General features: G+C 34.4%; 1 pseudogene; it reads left to right on the plus strand.

Annotated features, from left to right (window-relative positions):
• The first annotated feature begins 17,445 nt into the window (after positions 1-17,445).
• LOC149793750 (microfibril-associated glycoprotein 4 pseudogene) lies at positions 17,446-22,485 on the plus strand (annotated as a pseudogene).
• Positions 22,486-22,703: the final 218 nt, after the last annotated feature.

The raw sequence follows: 22,703 nt of genomic DNA on the forward strand, positions 1-22,703 counted from the left end.
TATCCATTTCTGTCTTGAGAGTACCTGTATCTAGTGTACACCTTTGTTCCAAATCGTTTAAATGCTTCCTCTTTGTTTTATTATGTTGTCTGTTTATTTAAAAACCACACTGATATTAAGAGGACACCTCCCGATCTTCATAATTGTTTTGCATATGCCGCCTGCAATGTGTTGTAGAATTTTTTGAACGAAATATATTATGTCGTTATGATTTTTATCTGTCCAATCTAAAACGAATAGACAGAGTTCATGTTACTTTTATAGATCTTATCATCAACTCGTCTACCTCCAAGTTTCTCTATATTTTCGTTTCCTTTTTATCCAGCCCGAAAACTGTGCTGTTGTTACTTTTGATATTGTTTTTCCAGGCCAGTAATTTATATGTTGAAATCATTCATCTTTTTATATCTTCTGATTGTTCAAGTTCAAATTAAAAGTGTCAGAATTATCCTGATATTTTTTAATTCTTTTTTTACATTTATTATTTCGTGGCCGGAAACATATATCTCTGTTTATCCTCGATTCGTTGGGTTGTATTTATTATGCAAGGTGAAGAGAATCATCTGCTCTTAGTCTTGTTGATTGTATGACTTGAATAGTATTCGATAAAGTACTACTATTACTACACCTAAATAATATTCGATAAAGTACTGAATTTCTATTTTGACACGTCTTTAGCTTCTAAAATTGTTCTGCTCTTGTAAATCAATTTCTACGGGTCTACGTTGTAAGTAAGGTCGTCAAGTAGTGAGGTTTTTATTTCTCACTTAGAAAAGTGGTTCTGTTCTACGATATAAGACATGGTGGCGGTTTTGGTTTATTTTTCACACAGTATTAAGGATGGTAGACCAGCATTGTTTTTGAGGGGTCTGGGTAGGATGTGGCTTGGGTGGGGTATTTATCACAGAGTACAGAAGTCGTTTCGTGATTTTTTATTTGTATGCTCTTGCAATGAAAGTGACCACAATTTTTTTTACGGAGCTATAGTAGTAAAGAAATTGGTTATATTCTTATGTAAGTGCAATAGTCTTGTCTTGATGTTGTTCTTGTTGTTGTTTGTTTATTTTTCACATACAAGTACGAGAAATTATGCGTGCCAGTCCTTACCATTTCAATATAGCTAAAGGCCACGTTCTCTTATATTTTCCTCTACTTTTACCAAGTTTTTCTCCAACATGCAGTAAAATGATTAAAAGCAGTGCTGCTTTCAGACCACACTACTATTTTAAAATAAAAACCTGTCGAAAATAAATAACACTGGTGCGTTTTTATTTTGGTTATTAAAATGTTTGATATTTTAAATCAAATGACTCATTTGGGTAAGGTTCACTATTAAACAAATATAAAAATAACCGGCCTGTGTTTTCGTTTCGTACAATATGGTGTCATTTATGATTCTGATAATTACTGTTGCTCCATGTTTATTTCAATCACGGTGACCTATGCTACCTCTCAAAAAATTGCTTCAAAATAGGTTTTAAAATCTAGATGGAGGAATAACCTAAGCGTGAGTACAATCGTTTCCTCCAGAATAAACTGCAATTCAATCCTATGTAAACCCATATACTATAATGATGCCAGCAGTGACGAAACTAGTTCTATTTGCCTCATCATTATTACAGTAATTTACGTTTGATAATTATACTTCTTTCAACATGAATATCTCCTAGCTGTAACTTATTTGACTTTCTTACATGAAATTGCCATGACAATAACATCTGAAACGAGAACTCCACATGAAATAGATGTAGGCCAACATTTTATTGTCAATAACGAAACACGAACATGCCGAGGTGGCCTTAGTGTTTACTCTTATTTTGAAACACTCACCACATCCAGAAAAATTAAATGGATGTCCCTTGCACCTGTAATCTTCTTCACTAAATGAGCGATCACAACCAACGAGGCTCAGAAAATTTTACATTTTCTGCATATGCAGATGATAAAGTCTGAATAACAACAATCTTTGATATGATGTGTGCAAAAGGCGACATAGTCAGCATGATCCATAATTGATATAAAATGGTCTTTTGCATAAACTAATGAATACATAAATGAAATAATGACTAAATAAAACTGTGCACATAAATCATCGGGGACAGACACACAGACAGACAAAACACTCGACGGCAAGAGGAGATAATCTATTAGGAATGACAAATTCACATACTCATATAGGTATTTTAAAGTTGTTAATTTTCATTTTTGGGTAATTCTAGTAATTTGTAAATGCTTGGTTTCTAACAACAATAAGGACCAATATACGATGGTCTATGTGAGAGGTATAGAGGACAGATTACGACAAAACTATATCATATTCGCTCTCATTATTTTGGCATAGCTCAAACATTTGTGTATGTTATTATTTTCCTAATTGTCTACCAGTCTCGATATTTAAAGGTTTGATGAAACCCTCAAGTTACTTAAATATTTTATGTGACTGGCATTAACAATTATTCCCAAGATACGAAGTGGTATTTAACATATCTTCTACCTTCAAAAAGATTTTTTCGAAGCAGTTGCTCAACGAAAGTCAGAACGAACTATGACATTTAGTCTCTGGTTACAAAGTACGATAATAGCAGGCTTATCAAAAACCCTGAAGACAATATAATAGTCCTTACAATGAAAATTCAGTTTTTCTAATTCTTTCTTTCAAATCTGTAAGTATTAATTGTTATATTTTTTAGACGGAACTATTTGAGTTTAGCAGTTTGATTCAATGCTTAATTATACGTACCTGTCGGCTTAAATAAAGTGCTTGTCGGTCCAACTCTCCATTGTCAAATATATTGTTCGTAGAAAGTTTAACATCTAGTATTAACATGCATTATTTTATATGTACCCGTCCTCTACTGCTTTCAAAATCCCGAAATATCACAGCCACGAGACACATTGACTGTATGCCATATGCTCGATGTACTGATTGTATTTCAATAAAGATATATGTGTGATAAATATTCTGGGTCATGAAGCAATTTCGCTTTCAAAATACGGCAAATATCTTAATGTTTCCACATCAAGCTGAATGAAGAAATGAAGTTTGAGTGACATTGATCATTCTTGGCTTGTCCTTAAATAACACTGGGTTGGCGCTTGCAAACGTTCACGGTTGCGATACAAACCTTTGTTTTAAGTGCACTAATAGAGTATATGTATTCGTACATCTTTTATCATTTGCAGCAAACAAGAGTATTTGCATGGGTATTGACCCAATATCATGTAGAACACACCAATTGCTTTCAAGGTAGACAGACAAACCTTTGTTGCATTGACACAGTAATCGTATTTATTGCTGTTTAATCTTCTTGCATGATGGTTTATCTACTATGATGTAGAACAAAACAATCGTAACAGGATCCGGACAAATTATTCCAATTCATCTTAACTCACGAGGTTTTCACTTATTTTCCTAATTTTTCGCCAAACACAGTGATATCTAACGCAATATCTGCGCGTGCTCATCACACTGAAAGTCAGTCTCAGGGTCATTGTCAACTAGCATAATCTATGTTTCATCTTTTTCTTAATCAATGATTGTTTTCTCTACCACAATTTACCTTCTAAGTAGTTAGCATGTATATAAAAGATTTATATAAGTTATCAGATCGAGAACGATAGTCTCGATCAAAGTTATTCTTGTGAGAGTGAGAATATTCAAAAAGCATAGTTCACATATCAAGATCCGTCTCAGCCAAAGACGTTCTATATTTTCTACCTATTTGTTGAAGATACTAGGAAAATAAAACTAATTATGAACTTCCAAGGAAATAAAAATTGACGTAACGTAATGTGCATCTAAAAATTATATATTTGCTGCATCGGAGTTTTCAGGTCCAAAAAAGGCAACAGATGTGTATTACTACTCCTTGCACAAAGTATTTTAATAGGATGTGTTACATGAGCCATTATAATACTATTACACCAGCTAATTGACTTGGATTGGTGTTTCAAGCATGTTTATGTACGTCATTTGGACATCACGTTAGGACCCTTCATACTAAAAATACAGTTTGGTATTATAATATATTTACCCAATATGAGTAAGATACTGCTGGAAACCAGTAACAAAAGCCTTTATTTTAAACAAAATGCTTTATTACAGAATTGTTTTTGCTGAGGGCGATAACTACATTTCAGCATTTTGTTTGGAAAACACAGCTAACTCTTTTAATTATGGTAATCGGTAGTTTCATGTCAATGACGCAATCTTTTGCTTGTTTTAAATGAAAAAAATACTTTCAAATACTCATAGAGCTCAACGCTTAAAATGTGGGTCGGGCATCTCTCAGATTATGGATGAATATTTCGTTGGTCTTCACACCGAAAGAAATGTTAGATAATTTGCCTGAAAGAACATCGAGACCGCCAACGAAATGTGGAAATTTAGTTTGAAGATCCTGAATGACACTTAATATTAATACTTAGCAACCTGCAGGACCCCACCTGTCAATCCCGGAACGTTATGAAGATCGTCTGCTTAGTTGTGTCGAAGCTGATATCATTCTGAATGGGGAAACAGTACTATCTCTTTTATATGTATTTCATGTGCTTAATATAAAATATTCCTTTATGTAAAGTATATTCTAAGGCGAGTGAGTCAATTGAATAGGAATCTTGTTTATTCTTTTCATATTTAAATTACTGCAATTTCCAAGTTCGGTGCAGAAACTAGTGAAAAACAGGTCCATTTTGGGCTCAATGAATTGACGTCTGCACTAGCAGACTTGGAGAGAATGCTGTTGACTTTTTAACAGGCGCTTGCACTGGGCCCGTGACTGAATAAAAACAATATTTTCTTTGATCCTTGTTGTAGGATAGAATTGAAATACATTTAGACATAACTATCTGCATTCTTTTATCTTCAACTATTAACTATTCATCATCTATTTACTTCAAAGAGAAGACATAACATCAGCTCCCGGCGTAAGATCCAACGAAAGGTCCTGATCTACGTCGTTCAAAATTACATCACAGCTTACGTAAAAATGTTTATCTAGAATGTGAAATGCCAGTACGTTTCTTTCCATGTAAAGATATACATGTACGCATAGATCATAAGTAAAGCTTTCGGCAGCTCTGTGGTGGTGGTGGTGGTGATGGTGGTGGTGGTGTGTGTGTGTGCGTGTGTATGTGTCATTATAGATGACAAAACGTTGGTCTCCACAAGGAGTTCCATAATGCAACCGCTCTTGTTAAAATAACTTTAAATATGGACAGTAAATCAAGATGAGAATGGCGATGGAGATACATATTGATTTATTTCACATATCCTGATTTTTTAAATAGTGTGATGAAATATTTGGCATTATAACACCTCTTGAAAAAGAAAGAAATTACATAGGTCACCATTGTTGAAATGAACATAGAGAAAGCACAATTAGTAGAATGGTAAATGAAAGCATATCAAACGAAATACAAAACACAAGTTGGTATTTGTTTTAAATTCTGCTGCACATCATTGAATTGATTCGTTTGATTTTGAAAATCAATATTTTTGTTAACAAAAATACAAATAATACCAATTTATTTTCTATTGACAGCTTTTTGTGTAATGACGTATTTGTAGTCTGAAGGCAACACTGTTTATTCTTAATCGCTTTAGGGAATGTTAGAGACAGACTTAGTAAAGATCGAGGAATTTATAGAAGGACGAGGTCTTTTTTTAAAATTTAAGTAGCAAGAACTGACATAGACAAGTTTATCGAACTACTGATTGAAAGGGAAATAAACTTCAACAAGAACAACAATAAGTCGATACTATCACGCTTCCATTAGGTTTGAGCAACTTTTCTTACTAACACAAATAAAAGATAAACACTGACTCATCTTCAATTCAACAGATAAAATGTGGCCACTTTCATTTGCTGTTGCATACGTATAAGAATATTACGAGTCCACGTTCAAAACAGTATATCCATACCTCAACCACAAGTCAGAAGCCACTCCCCAAAAGAGAAAATACTTGTCTACTTTCTTTAAAACTTTTTGAAAAACAAAGAATACTACCACCATGGAGGAGGACATATCACTTAAACACTTTCCATATATTTCAGTACAAAATAATCAAAATGACACCATGTCCAATATCTCACTACGTCACAACTTTACTTACTACTGTATTAATGAACTCCCTAAAATAATCATTTCCCTGACATTGTTAGTGCAACAATTTACTTACTACTAATTAAATGAGAACAATATGCAAGACATCAGGACATGATTGGAACAAGTTGCCAATACATTACTAATGTAAGCATTATTGAACAGAATAAGTATTGAGAGACACCTGAATCACAGAGCTCTAGAAACAGATTCACAAGAACAGAAGAAAGATTTTTATAAGCTTAAGACCTGTTTAACAGAGATTCGGTACTATCTACTACCATCCAAGTCATTTAATCGACTTGACATTGAGACAGCTGATTCGCATAATGTTCAATGACACGTATATATCCCATGGAATTCGGATCAACAGAGGAAAATATTATTGGAAAGCGACTAGCAGAAAATAAAATTAAAATTTAAAAAAATTAAAAATACCAACAAAAGATAAAAGGTGAAAGAAGATGAATGATTACAATACATTATTTAATGGCCTGGACAAACAACATCGTAGCAAACACTACACTTTGCAAAGTGTTGAGCAGCAAATTAAAAACGAAAAAATATAGCCATAAACCTCATGAAGCTGAACGAATTAGTTGCTAGATCTATAGAAACAACATTCAGTCTATCCATTCATTTTTAGACTGGATTCATGTAGTCAAAATGAAAAAGGATGTCACATTCAAACAATTAACAGCACAGTAAAAGCCACCATCGTAAAGCACACATATGATTTGGTTATCTACGTTAATTATCGAATTATAAGTGATATAAGAGAGCGGCACTATTTTTTATGACCAAATCTTTCGATGTAACTTACTTTTGTGACATTTGTTACTGTTTCGACATATCCCAATATCAAGCAAGTCTGATTCAGCAAATCATCACATCAGGTTAACACTTTTGTCAAGGAAATAAGCGGAAATAACTTCAAAGAGACGCCATCTGACGTCAACTTTATTGTTTTTTATTTACAACTGCTGTCGTTATTCGTGCTGTCCCTATTGCCACTGACAAGCAAATGGGACTGAGACTCGCATACATCTCCCTTTAAATACATGTACATATGAATACTTCCTGTGGGCCGAATACAACACTTGGAATAGGCAGCCATACCATGGAGACATGCCAACCAGAACAGTCTTCTCAGTAACCATTCTATTTGCAGGTGGAACGCTAACAGATTTATTTCTGTTTTCATACCTCATGTGCATCCCATTGATGTATCTTTCCACATCTATGTCCAGCTCAGGTAAAGTTTGCAGGGCGCATCAGGATAGTCTTTGAAACGTTACAGATCGTTGGATTGCTGACTATCTATGTGAGTCTATGCCACAGTCCAAAGCTGGAGCCACTAGTGTGCTAGAGGTGAATTTGGGTCAAGTCTTGAACATTGAGCCAGTACAGGTAATCTAAGTGCTTGTTTACAAAATAAAAATAAAACTATTTATATGCCTGAATATTCCGATAGATCCTTCATTTCTGCGACGTTGTTTATTTCATGCACTGGCTAGGATTCATGTTTGTGTGACACAAGAAAATAAGGATATCTTTTCAAATTTACTTCTGGAAATTGCATGCATTTGCTGTATATGCAAAGTTTTGAAATACATTTAAGAAATGTATTGTTCACACCATATCTAGATAAACAAAGGTAACATATGTTAATGTTGCTCATCTAATTCGTTTTTCCCAAATCAAAGAAGCAAAGAAAAGAATACACATGGAGCGAATGGGAGTTCCTAGATTGATTGACAATCTTCCGAACTATGAAGTAGATGTGGAAGCTAATATCACATATAAGCATGTCCAGATAGAAATGAAACAGGAAGAACCTGACCGCCACTCACTATTTTGAAGTGTGGCATGTTGCCATAGATGTGTTTATAGCACATTGTTTACTACACCAACTGATAATGGAAGAACCCTATTACTTTTACAGGGTAGAGACAAACAAAGAGCCCTACATCAAATCAGACAGAAGAATATGCTTTAATATGTTTAATTAAATGTGCAAAAAAAATAAAAATCAGTTGATTGCCAGGGAACAAAACTTTTAGGATCTGAGTAACCGAATTTACAGCATTTCAAAAAACGTCAATGGGTGTTTCCAACACTGATTTAAAAAAATTGTATAAGTACTTGAAGTTCGTTTAACTTATCAATAACATATCTGTGACAGATAAATATTTTTCTATCGGAGGAGAGCGAGAATACTGGGTTGAATACTGCTGTGTACGTAAATGATATAATAGAGTTTGTGATTGAGATATTTGATTCAGAGCAATATTTCTTCCTCCTTGTTTGATTCGGAGCAATATCTCTATTCTACGTTAATAAGATTTACGTATATTCAAAATGTAAACATCATAGGTATTTCTTGTGCCAAAAAACCTACACAATATCTGGAAAAATGCACACTAACATAAAATAATATTTTGACTCTAAGAAACAGAGAAAGCAAGCTAAACCAATTTAGTAAATTTCAACAAATAATGTATTTCTCTAAAATACACAGGGAATTTTAAATAGAACTTAATGTTGAGAATTAAAATCCAAACAATTTTAACATTTCTATCATAAGCCCAAAAGTATAGAGTGCTTTGATTGAATTCCAGGTTTTTATTGTGCTTAAGTATCAATAGTGTTTAATGAGCTGATATGTCAGCAGTCTTGATGTATCACAATGATATAATCTAGAATATCTTTCAATGAATTCACAATAATCCAATAGAATGATTTAGCCTAAAATGTCAGTGAGCACTTAGTAATTTCAATTAATAATATAAATAAATAATTCCTCTCAAATTACATCTTATACAAGTAAACATAATCTTCCCAGACTGGTGATAAAATAGCAAAGATCAATTTGTTTACTTCAGAACCCTATATAAAAGTATAAGACGCAATAAGATGTTCAGGATGATGATAATTTTCAATGGAAATTTCCATCAAATTCGTAAATATATTCATGTCTATTCGCATCAGCTAAAGCAACTAAGGAGACCATATACAATTTCCAAGGAGAAAATCAGAGTACTGAACTCAAATCTAACTAAACATTTTGTTTACAAATGAATATTATCTAAAAGTAAAATCTACAATACTGGACATGTGCTATCTATATAATGTGTTGCATACAAAAGACAGTAGCAATTTTCAGTCATGGCCAAAAATTAAATACACAGTACAGATATACATAATATGAACCCATATCTTACTTGCTAATCACAATGTACGTGTAAACCCTTTATTTCACGTGCTCTTTGTTTCTCGGGTATTAGTGTATCGATTAAACCATGACTAGTATGATCACTATGAGTAGACGCATATAAAGGAAAAGGACCGTCCCGATTGTTAAATATAGTTAGCGACGAAAAGTTGCTTTTTCAATCGTTCACTCAAGTAGTCAACTGTTTAGGTTTTATCGATGTTTTTCATTTATTCTTTATTTCCTTCATGCCTAACTTATTTCTTCAGCATAACGATAATTAACTTGAATATAAAGTTGCTTTTATTTTAAAATGCGAAATCTTTACTTATTGATTCTCCTGTAGTAATTGCTACTGAGGCTATAGGCTTCATTCAAGAGGAACAAACTTTAGTACTGCTCCTAGTATCACATGCTGATTCAAGACCTTCTCTTTTGTTTTACTCTCAAATGACTAAAACAGAGTTCTATTAATTAGTTTGTTCATTTTTTTCTTTTAACGCTGTAAATTTAAGTCAATGATCTCTGCCTAATGTCTTTTTCGAGTGGAATTGTTGTATGATTTCCACGGTCCAAATAATAAAATCAAAGCCAAAATTATTTAAATTGTCAGTTCTCAAATTGACAAATATTGTGAACGATCTTGCTTTATTTTTTTAATGACGAATCTCCTTCATCTATAGGGTATAAGATGTATTCAGCACATCATATAGGAGCATAAATAGGTCCATAAAATGCAGCTAATTATTTTATATATTTCTTTGTTTAGTGTTATTCAGCTACAAAATTATCATTTAACGCATGTTTCAGTTGAAATACATTATCTCGTCTACAAATTGGAAATCTACATTTAATTAAATCAGTTAATATAATTTAGCTGGGATACTAGTGGCAAAGGATACAATGCAAAATTCGAAGAGATATTTCAAAATAGTGTTATTTTCATTTTGCATAACATTCTTGTTCGATTTTGACAACTAATTTTTCAAATTCAACCGATTTTACTTACAATGTAATACTTTCTCCGTGTTGTATTCTATTTGAAATATCTATTTTTCCTTTCTGTCGCCTTTAATTGCATTAAAGCGGGCACTTAATGCATACGTCTGTTAACCACTTGTGTCTTGAGTGAACCTGTATCTTCTATAAACCTTCCTTACAAATCATTTAAATGTCTCCGAAAACACTGGCGAATTTTGGGTTTAAGACAGTCGGAGCCAAAAATTATTTTTTTAATCTGCATTTTCTAGATATTCCAGATTATTTGGTATCATTGTAAAGCTACATCTGTCTACCTTTCTATAATAACACCCACTGTAGTGTATCATTCTACTGTTGTTTATTTCGTCAATACTGTCATCCACCACGCTGATATCAAGACACAACATCCCGATCACGACTTAGACTGCATAGTTTATGTTTTGTACTATTCTTTGAATCTAACATCTTATATCGTTTGGATTTCATCAATCCAGTATAAAATGAATGGACAGTTTGCATGTCAGTTTCATATATCTTACCATGAATTAATTCACTTCTATTTCTTTAACTGTTCTATTTCTCTTCTAAGTCTCTTCTTCTGCTGCCTGGGAACTGTGCTGTTGTCGGTGTTAGCTACGATATTGATTGTTTCAGGCCAGTAATGTATATGCTGAAATCATTCATCTTTTTCAATAACTTGATTCTTTTTTTCAAGTTGAGATTTAAAGGGTCAGAATTTTCCGATATTTTGGAATACTTTTTTTCTAAAATTATTTCTTCAACAAGAACATATATCTCTGTTAATCTTCGATTCCATAGGTTATATATCATCGAAGATAAAGCGAATCTTCTGATGATTGTCTTGTCTATCCAATGACTTGAAAAGTAGTCGATACAGTTCTGAATTTCTATCTAGACACATCAACAGCTTCTAAAATTGTTCTGCTCTGGTGGATGTCTTTCTACAGCCATGGAATTGTGGCGGCTTCTCTTGTCATTCTATTAAATAATGATTATTAGTAATTTATTGTCCACCTGTTCCCTTCATCTCTTGATGTCTTTTAAATCGTTCACTCTAAACTAGTAGCAAGTAAAGTAATCAAGTAGTAAATTCAAAGGCATGGTTTTGTGGGGTGTTTGTTATTGCTGCTGAAAGTGAGCTAATCATGTAGTGAAGTAAAGGACGATCTGATTTGTTTCTTTATTTTACCCTAAGAAATACGGAACGTGGTTCTTTTGTAAGGTATATTAAATTGTGGTGGCTTTGCTTTGTTTATGATACAGTAGTGAGGAAGGTAGTTAACTATTATTTGTGTGGGTTTGCTACATCAAGTGACTCATTGGGGTAATGTGTAGTAGAATTAAACAAATAAAAATAAAATAACAGAACTGTGTTTTCATGGTATCATTTATGATTCTAATAATTAAGTTGTTCCATGTTTATTTCTAGCACGGTGATCATCGTAGTTCCTATAGATTTAAAAAATGTATACCACTCAAACAATTGCTTCCAAATAAGTTTTAAAATCTAGATAGCAGAAATAAAATAATCATTTGCACACTCGTTTCCTCCAGAATCAACTGTAATTAAATCCTATGTATATTCATATGCTACACTTATGACTACAGTGAAGAAACTATTTCTGTCAGCAACATCATTGTCACTTTGACCTACGTTTGATTATAAAACATCTTTCAACATGTAACTTGTTTGATTACCTTACATTAAATTTTCGTGACAACAGGACCTGTAACGAGAACTCAACCTGAAATAGATGTAGACCAACGTTATATTCCCGATAACGCCACACGCACACGACCGAAGTGACTTTAGTGTTTAGTATTATTTCGACGCTCACCCCATCAAGAAAAATTTACCTTCCATGCACTTCTGATATTCTTCACTGAGCGAGGAATTCAAATCCAACGAGGTTCCCAAAAGTTCACAATTTCTGCATATGCAGATGATAAAATCTGAATAACAGAGCGAAACATACTTTTTTATTTGGCCTGTGCAAAAGAGCACATACCCAATATAATACATGATTCATGCACAATACACTGTTGCATAAATGCCAGAATATTTGACTCAATAATGCCTATACAAATGTGCGCATAAATCATCGGAGATGGACAGAGAGAAATACAACTCTACAGCGAGAGACGATAATCTAAGTTGGAATGCATTATCAGCATATTTACTTAGGTGTTTTAGAGTTCTTAAATCTTCATTTTTGTGTAATTGAAGTAATTGGTACATACCTGGTTTCTGCCAGTAATAAGGATCAAAATAAATTAAAATGAAATATGTATTTTAGTCTCTGGTTACAAAACAATAAAAGGCAAGATATATTAGGATATTACCACATCTCCATGACCGTGAAGTCAATAAAATAGTTATCACACTGAAAACCCAGTTTTTACAATTCTCTCTTATAAAATCTGTAAGCATTAATTGTTATATTTTTTAACAATTTAATTATTTGTGTTTAGCAGTTTTAACCAATGCTTAATGATGCGCACGTATATATTTAAATAAAGAACATGTGGGCCCAGCTATCCATTTTCAAACATATTGTTGGCAGGATGTATAATATCTAGTATCTACATGCACTTTTTCCTATGTACTCGTCCTATACTATCTGCTTTCAAAACCACCCAGCCATAAGACAATATTGGAGATTCAAATTAATCAAATAAATGAACCATTATATTCACCAGACATTCTAGAATGTTAGTATTATTCAGAAGTAATGTTTTCTATGTACCCGTCATATACTATCTGTTTTCTAACCCCCAAATATCACAGCCATAAGACAACATTGGAGACGTGAATTTTCAAATAATTGAACCATTATATTTACCAGACATTCTAGAATGTTAGCATTATTCAGAAGTAATGTGGCGCACACCTCTGCTCTTGCAAAGTCTGACTGTATGCCCTGAAGTCGGAGAGGCATTGATCATTAATCAAAATGTAATAACAAAACCAGTGGCTTCAAGTTAGTGAGCATTTCCTGTGATAGTACTGTTGAAGTGTCACATATACAAAAACACTCACTTCGTATCAATCAAATCAGTTGTTATAACTCTGTAAACTAAATCGACTTAAAAACCATGTAAAGATCTCATTTCCTTTAAAATTTGAACAGTAACCTTGTATTGGGGACTTTTTATTTATCTCTAATCACCTACCGTTGCTTATTTGTCAAACAACCACATAGATACTGTTCTTGTCATCAATGTATTCCATATCAGAGTGAGCCATATATCAAATTATATTATTCTTGCTGTACAAGGATTAGCTAATTTTAGGTAACCAATGAAGTATGTAGAAAGTCTTGCATGCAGTCAGCTATTGGGTCCTATGACAAATATCGGTTGCCCAGATAAATTCATCGTGATAGTTCGGTAATTCATCATGGCATGCACGCTCGTTGCATAGAAGACGAATAGTCATGTGAATCATTCCATGTCACCAATGGAGTCAAGCAAGGTTGTGTGTTGGCCCCAATCCTCTTTAGTATGACGTTCTCTGCTATGCTTACTTATGCTTCCTGTGACCATGACAGTGTGATTGTATCCGATACCACACTGATGGCAAGATCTTGAATCTATGGAGAGTGCAAGCGAAGACTAAGACATAAAATTACTGTTCGTGGTCAACTATTTGCCGACGACTGTTACCTGAATGCCTCATCTGAGTCTATGGATCATTTGTTGTCAGCTTGTAATTATTGCAATTATTATATTGTTTGGTTTGTGCTGTGAATGATGCAGACCTAAACTGATAAGGGAAGGTGGTGGTTTTATGTTACAGTCCTAATCAATGATAAAACCAACACCATAATTGCTAAAGCAAGTGTGGGCTTTTGCAGTCTACGAGCAAACGTGTGGGTGCGAATTCTACAAATAAGCTGAACGTCTACAAAGCCGCTGTGTTGCCAATCCTATTATATGTTTGCTAAAACGCTATGTTAAGAAGCTTAATCATTTTCACATTGGCCGCTGTGGAAACTGATTAGGATACGATGGCAGGACATGGTTTCAGAAAATGAGCCTCTCACAAGGGCAAACATTCCAAGTATTCACATTCTGCTGATGACATCACAGTGAAGACTGGCAGGACCCATCGCCAGGATGGTAGTATGTCAGAAGAGCGACTACTTCAGAAGCAATTTTACGTTGAGCTGAAGGAGGGGAACTGATCTAAGGGTGGTCAAAAGAAACGCTTCATAGATGCCGTCAAGACATCTTTGAAGCACTTCATCTCTGACCACGAGCCTTGGGATGATCTCGCACAGGATCCCTCCCCTGACGCAGTTTCATCCCTATTGGTGCTAAGGACGTTGAACAGATGACAAACGAAGAGGCATGAAAGAAGCGCCAGCAACGTAAATCTCGGAACTACAGCACGTCCTGCATTGATCAATCTATCCCAACCTGCACATGCTTCCAAGTGTGGCACAGTCTGTAAATAGCACACATTGACCTGATCTCATGTATTCACAGACTTCTAACCAGTTACTGATATCTTAGTCATCTTCGAACTCATAGGATGCACAACAAGTTAACTTATGAAATGGGAAATGTATAACTTACCACTGCACATGAAAACTGTAATAATTGGCCTCGCAACCATTTGTAAAAGCAACCTGAATTCAAAGCAATAAGGTTAATTGTTTCTTCACTATTCAGCACAACGAACTCTTGGAATAATGCAGGAATTTTCCATTCAGTAATACACCTTGGTACAAATTAATTTTGATCTAGGTTTGTCTTCCCATAAAGGTGTTTGAAGACTAGTTATATCACACAATCGTTATCTATAACATGTTGTTCAAATTGTGGACGGTATCAAATCATCACTTTATCACGCATTTGAAAAATGTGTTCATTCTTTATTTGTAGCTTCTTCTTGCAATCTTTTCTTTTTTGTTCCTCCTTAAATTTGAGAATCAACCATAGATTTTGATGTCTAACAAATCAACATTCCTGCAATAAAAAAAGGCTTTTAAGGGAAGGTATGCAATTCATAGGCTCTCAGTAAGACATGAAGTGAACACTTAAGATATTGTAAAAGAATTCCTTAAACGGACAAAGTAACATAATATTATTGTGACGTTCTAGAATGGTGTAGTTTTGAGGAATATGGAAAAGTAGTATTATACGGAAGACAAGTCCATATCATATTTGGTTATAAATACATGCGACTAAACTTCTCTCGTACACTTATTTGGAAACAAGTAAAGGAAGAATACCCATTACACGCAAAGTGTCCACAAAAATGGATTATTTTGTACAATACATTAGGCATATTTGAACTGTTATTAATATGATCGCATTTGTATTAATAGATGCCGCTGATATTTGGCTACAATATTCATAAGCAATTGAAAACGTAAATGGTAAGAGTTTTACTAGATATGGAATCTTCCTAGAAAACAAGCATACTCCCTGCTGACACAATGAGAATACTGACCAAGTACGTCTGTATTTTACCTATTACTGTAAATTAATACTGGATTATGATGGATGGTAATTGCTATTCATGACAATGCTATGAACACTGAAAATAACTCGACGAACCAGGTAAGTCAAAATGTGTTACAAATTTTAATAGTATACACTTCCCACATGGTTTGGGTTATAACAGGTACGTATAGGCTGTAGGTGATGACAAAGTTGTCCTATTTTACCTATTACTGTAGATGTAGTATTTACCATCTGAAAATATCATAAAGACAATTTAATTCAGAAATGGAATTCAAACGTAATAAAATGACATAAAGCATCCCACTACAGTTGCATTACACGTAGCCATTGAGTAACCAACGCATCTCTTAATGACTTTAGAGTAGCGTATATATTGAGCATTGTGTGCGTGTGAGTGTGAGACACAAGGCAAATATCATGTTTCACAATGCCCATTTTATTCAGATCGTGAAAACATATTCTCCACAGGGATTTTCTCAAACGAATTCAGGCGTAATATCTCAACTTGCACCATATGGCATTTCAGCATCCCAGAGAAGAGCTTCAATGGAAATATCATTCACTAATTAGTACTTGTCACACCATATCTCTTTCACCCGTATGTAATATATATTTGATATTTTTCCAATGTCGTCTTGAAAAGTATTTCTACTATTGATTCTTCATTTTTTCGCTTTTTTCATTTCACTGTTACATTTGTGATTGTTGAGCCATTGTTATGTTGGTGTATGTTTATGCTCCACATTTCCAAATATCGCTTTCATGGACATTGCAATAGATAGCATCTGCAGCAGAAGGTATGGATAGTAAAATGATCATTATTATTCTTTGGTTTTAAACGATTGCAATATCTCAATCACAATGCATGTCAAAAATGATGTATACGAGATAAAACTATAAGAGTGTTTACCAGCAGCAGAAGGACCTTTTCACTATTCACGTTTCGTTTTGATTATATTATTAGCCCAAAGTTGATGATATTACGTGTCCAAATAAGGCAGAAAAGAATGAGGAGACAGGTTGAATTTCAATACCTGGTTAATATTTTTTTATCCATCATTTATCTTATAACCCTAAAACCTTACCGCTTGTGAAATTCACAGTCTCTCTCCAAGTTCCATATTTCACTCCAAATCTAATGTATATAAATACGAGTGATTTAGTACGAACTTAATATTATATAGCAAACAAAATGTCATCCAAAATAGTTTATGAAGGCCAAGAGATAGTACAGATAGCTCTGTAGGTTTTGTTTCTACGAAAATATGAAATTATTAGTTCTGGTGTATATTGAACTAGATTTTAGCCGCAGTGTTTAGTTATGTTATTTCTGTATGCCAGAACTTAATTTCGTATTTGAGTATCACTTTATTCGTAGTGAGGTTAATTTGTACAATTCACTGTATTAGTTGGGCTGCAATTCACCTCGTTGGAGAAAAAATACTTTCTCGTCTAGAAAAATAGTTATATTTTATGCTGACAAAGTCTATTCGGATGAATTTATAGTGGATTGTTTACATCCGTCTTAGCATTCTTACCCAATGAAATCAATGCGTCGAATTGGATAATTATTATTCAAGCAACACCCCCTTTTTGTGTATTCCCACTTATGTTTCTTATAAATATGGACAGCCCTCTTAAACATTTCAACATCCAGCTATACGCTAGAACAATCCTTAACTGACAATGTTTTGTTCAGTGTTCTTTACCGTGACAATGGTTCGCTTATTCTTCGCTTTCCTGACGTTCTCTAAATTGCTTACAAGCGGACATCCTCAAATTAATTGTGGAAACGTCACTTCATCTATATGCCAAAATGTCTCTTTTGGAAAACCAATTGACTGCCAGGACATTTACCAAATGGGTTTTACAAAGACTGGAGGCTACATTATTTATCCCAAAGGACATACTAATGGTATTTACGTTCGATGTGACATGCGTACAGCCGGTGGAAGATGGACTGTCATTCAGAGAAGAATCAGCGGAGATGTTGATTTCTTTCGTGAGTGGATTGATTATAAAGAGGGTTTTGGTGATCCAAATGGAAACATGTGGCTCGGAAATGACAATATACATGACCTCACGGCTCAGGCCGATTACCAGCTGCATATAAACTTGGCTGTTTCAAATACAAATACCAGCTTTGCCATGTATGATACTTTCTCGGTTGGAGACGAAAGTAGTGGATATCGTCTCATCGTAAAAGGCTACAGTGGAACAGCAGGCGACTCTTTCTCTTATCATTCTGATATGAAATTCACCACCAAGGATTGGGACAACGACAAAACCAATTCATCAAATTGTGCCAGTAGCTACAAAGGCGGTTGGTGGTACAATGCTTGCCATTATTCAAACTTAAATGGAATCTACGGATCCACCAATCATGTAGAAGGAATAAATTGGTATACATATGCCGGATATCATACATCCATGATATATACAGACATAAAAATAAGGAGAAAAGTTTCACAGTAAGAATGATACAAAATTATTAAGATGTCGCGGGAAAAAAAGGTATTTGTACAAATAGGATACTGCAAAATGAAGTAGGTCCATATTGATTCGTGTTAATCGCGACTTTCGCAATAAACCGCTTTAGTTATTACAATATTCCTTCTTCATAAAGGGACGCATTTATGATCAATTTATAGAACCTTTTAATTTTGCTGTTCCTATTGCATTTGAAACGGATGCAGTTGTAATTCATGTGTTTGTCTGAATGGAGATAGTTTAGAATTAATATGTATATTTTACTGAAAGTATGATACTACATTTTTATTTTCTTTGTTTTGTTTTTTTATTATTATTCCCAAATTTTAATTTCACTATTTTGATGCTAATTGCAATAAACAGAACATGCGTTACATATACGATTGCAAATAACATCCTAGTTCCCTCCCCTCCCATACCGACCGAACGGATTGATCAAATGTTATAGAAACGTTTTGCATATTTATATATCTATTTCAATTATTATAGCAAGTTGACACTCTTTCTGAATGGCAATGAAATTCCCTGTTCTATTAATGGATTTACACATGCATGAAAACGTACAATCGTGAGTCCACGATCCGAATAAGAATAATATCTGCACATATATATATTTCAACAAGCACCTTCCTTAGCATCTCAGTTAACAATATTGTTATGTATTGCAAAATGTGGCAAAATATTACATTTTAAGGAATGATAAAATATAATATTCATCCATACGTTCTGTGCTGCATAAGTATGGGCGTAAAACATAGTTTCGTACAAGCAATAAAACATCAGCAGCTTAGGTTCTTTTGCTGGGGAATGGTTGCTGTTTTTAGACTCCTGAGAGTTTTTAAAGGAAAAATAAGAGGACTTAGGAGACAATTGTTTTTCCTGGAGTCGAAGCTTTCGGTTGATGTCCTTGATTCATTCAGATCCCGTAACCGTAATTGTGACGTCACAGAAAGTTACTCTATTAGGTAAAATCAGACCATATGACTCTTTGGCATACTCGAGTGCATTGCTAACTAGGAAAATCCACGAAGAATATGTGATGCAGCATACAAAAGATTCCATTTTCATCATTTATGAAAGAAGACAAATAAAATAAAACAGGTACACAAAATCTGAAAGTATCAAATCCAGAAATAATGTTAAGTACCGGAAAATTTACAACGATGCTAAAATGCAGTCCAGTATACAACACTGATCGCCTTTCTTAGTTAATCAAGAAGTTCAAAGTTATTAGTTTCACACAAGAAAAAAATAAGTTATTATACCTTGCGCAGATTCCGTATTTAAATCTCCGAAATTTCTAAAGTGTCATGAACTTCAATATCATTGCGTTGGCGCTTTCACAGTTGCTATATAATAATAATAATAATAATGATAATAATAATGAGGACTTTGAATACCGCATAATCTTTAGAAGCTCGAAGCGCTTTACAACTTTAGACAACACCTATAAGATAAAAACATATAATAATATTATTACAAAAACAAACACCATGAAATTAGAAAAACGTTAAAAAATAAAAACCATGCTGAGAATATTTCAGGTAGGAAACATTATTAGGTCTTTAGGTTTGTTCTTGCGGTCGAAATAAGTGAGTTTTCAGAGCCCTCTTGAATGTGATCACTGTGTCTTTGTGTCTAAGTTCAGTTGGCAATTCATTCCACGTTGCTGGGCCCTGGTATGCAAAAGAACACTATCCATATGACTTTGTTTTCATAGTGGGAATAATGAGTATACGATTGTCAGAAGAGGAGCTTAAGTATCTTGCTGGTGTGTACACATTGGTGAGGTCAGATAGGTATGTTGGACTAGAGTCCGACGGTGAAACGTAGCACAGAGAACAAATTTTGTGTTTGATTCTGGATCGAATGGATAGCCAGTGTGGGGTACAGAGCAGCGGGGAGGTGTGCTCTGATCGTGATACTCTTAGTATGATCCGAACAGCTGTGTTTTGAAGCTTTTGAAGCTTCTGGAGTAGATATTGAGATGAACCAGACAGAACTGACTTACAATAGTCCAGTCTTGGAAGTACTAATGAACATACAAGTGTTTTAGTGGCATCAACTGAAAGATATTTGCGAATTGAGATGATGCGTCTCAGCTCAAACATGCAGCCTTGCATATGTTCATGACATGTTGGTGCAATGTGAGGGTACTGTCCAGAGTGACACCTAGGTTTCGTACGGATTGTGTGAATTTAATGTTGGTGTTACTGATATTTATTGTTTGAGGTAAAGGATATGAATGAGAAAGTCTTTGTGTTGTGATCAGAATGGCCTCAGTTTTATCCTCATTCATCTGCAGCATGTTACATGTCATCCATGATTTCACATCAGAAATGCACCTCTCTACACCTTGGATGGTAGCATCAACTTCAGTTGGGTGGCTAGATTTGTATATTTGGGCGTCATCAGCGTACAATTGGTGAGACACTTCATGATCATCTATGACACTTGAGAGCGACTGAGTGTAAAGAATGAAGAGAACAGGTCCAAGAACAGACCCCTGTGGAACACGACAACATATATCAACTGGGGTGGGTTGTATTCCATTTGCAGATACAATTTGTGTCCTGTTGACCAAGTAGGACTTGAAACACATTAAGGCTGTATTATGAATGCCAAATACATGCTGGAGACGGTGAAGTAATATATCATGGTCTATTTTGTCAAATGCTGCTGACAAATCAAGGAGGGTGAGGACTGTAATCGTTCCGCTATCCAACACAGAGAGAATGTCATTAACTACTTTTACAAGAGTAGTTTCAGTATTGTGGACAGGGCGACTCACGGGGTCGATTAAAATGAAGATCGGGTATCTCTCACATTACGAATGATTATAATTTGTCTGAAAGGAACATTGAGCCCGCCAAAGAAATGCTGCATTTTAGTTTGGAGGTCTTGAAAGACATTTAAAAGCATTAATACTTTAGCTCCCTGCAGGACCCGGTCTGTAAATCCCTCAACGTTTAAAGATCGTCTGATAAATTTTATCCACATCAAAATTCTTCATTGTGTACAAAATTGAAGCAGGTATCATTGGAATGGGGGAAAGAGTATCGTCTCTTTTAGACGTATTTCATATGCTTTGCACTTACATGAACAGCTTCGAATAACAATATTATGTCTATTACTCACTCGAGCGTGGTAATATATTGCTGGTTAAATATATACAGCAGTGCCCATGCGATTGTTTGAAAATCAAACTAAGTTAGGAGATTAGAAACTTTTAAAATCCCACAAGACAATTTTTTTCTTTGATCTAATGGTCCTGAGGTTATTACAAAAAGTAATTTAGCTCGAAGACTTGGTAGCCGTTGATTTGACTGCTATTGAGTTAGTGTTGTCTTTATATCTGACACATTCCTATTATAGGAACTAATTACGAACTTAAAGCTACCTTTTCTAATGATTGATTTCAAAATTATTAATGAATATCCGACTTCTTTTCTTGTTTGAACTTTGATCAAAAACTCGTTAAAAAGCGAAAATACTCAAAGGCTCCCGAATGCCTATCCCTACATAAATATCGTGACAAAATACACTCTGTACGTCAAACAGTGGGTATAGTCAGAAATTACAAGAGCATGGTTGTGTAGCACAGTTATTCAGAATTTACTATCAGCGCATGTGAAATTTTGGAAACCTTTTTCGTTGTGGTCTAATAGTTCAGTGCCAGTTCAGTTCAGCGCCTTGTTCAGTCAGCAATATCACAAGTATAAGGGACATACGATTATTTTTGTGTGGATGGGATGAGTGTGTAAAATAACAGAAAAAGCTAAGGCCATCTCGGGCAAGAAGATTTTAAGTCATGGTAGGTAATATTGTTAAATGAAATTTGCACTGGGACGTGTGTGAAACACTATGTTAGCAATGGAACAATTGGACAGTGGTTATTATGAGGTCCTAGAGAAAAACATTCCTTTATGTAAAATATATTCTGAGGCGAGTGAGTCAATTTAATATGAATCTTGTTTATTCTTTTCATATTTAAAGTACTGCCAATTTCAAGTTAGGTCCAAATACTAACGAGGAATAGGTCCGTTTGAGCTCAATGAATTGACGACTGCACTAGCAGAATTGGAAACAGTGCTGGTGATTTGTATACAGTCACTTGCACTGGGCAAGTGTCTGAATAAAACAAAGTATTTTCTTTGAGCCTTATTATAAGCTAGAATTGAAATAAACTTAAACACAACTATCTGCATTCTTTTTCTTTTAGATGCTAACTGTTTATCATGAATTTACTACAAAGAAAACACAGACATTGAACCCCGACGCAAGACCCGACGAAACGTCTTGATCTACGTCGCTCAGAATTGTATCAGTTTACGTAAATATTATCTCCAACATAAAACGTCAGCAAGTCTTATTTCCTACTGCATGTAAATGTGTACGCATAGCTCAAAAATGAGAA

Source organism: Sinohyriopsis cumingii, chromosome 8 (assembly GCF_028554795.1).
Source record: "Sinohyriopsis cumingii isolate HCF-2022 chromosome 8, ASM2855479v2, whole genome shotgun sequence".
Classification (NCBI taxonomy): domain Eukaryota; kingdom Metazoa; phylum Mollusca; class Bivalvia; order Unionida; family Unionidae; genus Sinohyriopsis; species Sinohyriopsis cumingii.